Below are 2,793 nucleotides of genomic sequence, written 5' to 3'. Positions count from 1 at the left end.
ATTGTGATTGAGGTATATGTCTCAAATGAGGCAACCTAGCCGATCGGGTCGAGATCGGACTCCGCTCAAGATAGCGGTGGTATTGCAAACAATGATGAACAGTATGAAATGCCCCAAACTAAAGGAATAGAAAATTATGTGAAAGTTATGTGATTCTTTTTGATGATGTGGTGGTCGTTTAAAGCTTTTGAGTTATACTTGTGATTTCCTTATTCTTGTATGATAGTTCTTTCTAACTAGATGGTGTTTAGTTATACATACTAGTACTATTCCATGGTACTAACGTCCCTTTTGCTGGGGGCGCTACATTTTTAAATGAATGTAGGTGGCTCTATAGCGGACAGTGCCGTTCGCGCGTAGCGGAGTGTCCTCCTCTCAAAGTCTCGGTGAGCCCCTTTTTCCTTCAAGGGGTTATGTTGTACATCTTTTGTTGTAGACTTCCACTTTTGAGGTATAGTCGGGGCCTTGTTGCCGGTGTTGTCATAATTTATCTTTTGTATCCATAGAGGCTCCATAGACGTTTGTGTGGGTTATGTACGGGTGTTGGATGGGTCAATGAACTGCGTTGTAAGTCTATACCCTAGTTCTTCTAAACTATAACTGTATGAAATCTTAAAAACATAACCATGGGTAAGGTTTGTGACATGAAAATGGATTAACAAATGTGAATGTTCGATTTTGCTATTGTCTAAATAAACGGAAGCATGGTGTCCTTAATCGTATTGAGTTGGGTAGAAAAGTGTTAATAAGGCTTGCTCAGTTGGGTTCACTCGATTGAGCGCCGGTCGCGCCTCCCGAGGTTGGGGCGTGATAATAAAGCTGAAGAATATTTTGAGAGCACGTTAAACAAGAAGAATAAGAATGTTCCATTGCAATGAATGATCTGATGCCTTTACAATATGATTGGGGTCCCCTTTATATAGGAGGAGAAAATCCTAACATAGTACCTTGCTCATAAAGGTAAAGAATTCTATTGGTACAGGTGTATAACGGCCTAGTACGGATCTGTACCATTTCGTACAGCCCTTATCCCACAATTAATGCCCAGGTCCACGTGTCCTTGAGAAGTTCCCGCTCTTTCTTGATTGACTTCGAGACAATGCCGCCCTCGATGCAGGCCGTGCAAGGTATTCGATTAGCTTCCCCGAGGTAGGTGCCCCTTTAGTTGGATACGACACCCACTTCGAGTCGCCCGGACTCGAGCCGATAACCTGATTAAGCCTTCAAAATCATATTCCTCAATTTTGACCGTATACAACCATAGAAGGGACATTGTTGAGAAGTTCAAATAATGTAGGATCAACTTCTTTTGTGAATTGCTTCTGATAGAAATCTACTGCATCCTCAGCCATGTGATCTTGATTTTCAATCCAATCACCTTCACTGTTTTGAGTTATCTTCAGTTGCAGCTTCTGTCTTTTGCCATTGACATGATTGTTGAAGAACCTTGTGTTCCTATCACCTTCAACAGACCAATTCATGCCTATTTTTTGCTTCCAATACTATTCCTCAATGCTAAGATACATCTTCAATTCAGCTTGTGACTTTTGGAGCACAATCCTGTTTTCAATGGTTAGCTCTTCTTCAAATAGCATCTCCTTCACTCTAATAATATCCTCCCTAATGGCTAGCTGTTTGAAAATGTCTCCATAAGTCAACTTACTCAATTTAGACAATGCTATGTTCACCCTGTTCAGCTTCTGCTTGAACATTAAAAAGGGATCCCCAATTAAAAGGCAATTCTGTCTAACAACCCCCTTAAAGGAGTCATGCTTTGCCCAGAAGTTTGAGAAATCTAAAAATGAGTCATGCAGACAATGCTATCTTCACTCTCTTCAGCTTCTGCTTGAACATTAAAAAGGAGTCATGCAGCCAATTCTGCTGCTGCCTCTTGCTTATTGCGCCTATTATCCTCCTTTCTTGAATTGATTTTTGCATTTGTTTGCTCTTCTGTAAACTCCACCTCATCACTCCATAATGGTCTTCGTGAATTAACTTCTTGAAATTCCCCAATCATGTCAGATTCTTCAAAGGTTTGAGAGGAATTTCATGGCATGAGTGATTCAATGTGACATTGAGCTACCTTATTTCTTCTTTATTAGCCCCAAAACGTCTATGAACCCATTCCAATGTAGACTCATTCATATTGGCCTCCTCAACCCCAGATTTAATAGAATTAGAAGCCTTATCCTTTTTCGAAATTTGAATCCCATCCCCTATAGGTTTGACAATCCCAGTAGGAGTAGGATTCCCATTATTCTCATTGTCCAGAACATTTTCCCCTGCTACTTTTTTCACACGCTTTTGTTCAATTTTTTGAGTCCCTCCTCCAGTAGGATTAGGGACTCCCTCTTTCCCAGCTACCCTAATCCCATTGGATGTAGGATTAGTATTAGAATTTCCAGCATTGTGAACCTTCTCCTTCTCCTGTGCACTCTTTGATTCCTTTAGCAGTTGACTCTTCTCTTTTTCTTTGGACTTGTCCTCGCCTTTGCCATAGTAATCCTCAAAATCAATTTCTCAATTTCCTCAACTTCTAATGCATCAAACTTGTTCTTGGTTGGTACTACATCTTCCTTTGCCTTTCCTTTCAATTTGCCATCTTCCTTCTCCTTGTTCTCCTCAATTATGTAGCCATTTTTCTCTTTGATATCTACTCTTTCTTCGCTGCATCCACTCTTGTCATGAAGGATTAGCAATTGGTTTCCCAAGTACCTTCCCACTGGTTAGCACCTTAGTAGTATTAGCCGCAGTGCCTATAATTTCAATTGCCTTTTCATCCTTCTCAACTTC

The sequence above is a fragment of the Nicotiana attenuata genome, chromosome 3, assembly GCF_001879085.1.
Source record: "Nicotiana attenuata strain UT chromosome 3, NIATTr2, whole genome shotgun sequence".
Taxonomy (NCBI): domain Eukaryota; kingdom Viridiplantae; phylum Streptophyta; class Magnoliopsida; order Solanales; family Solanaceae; genus Nicotiana; species Nicotiana attenuata.
This window is presented reverse-complemented; position numbering follows the sequence as displayed.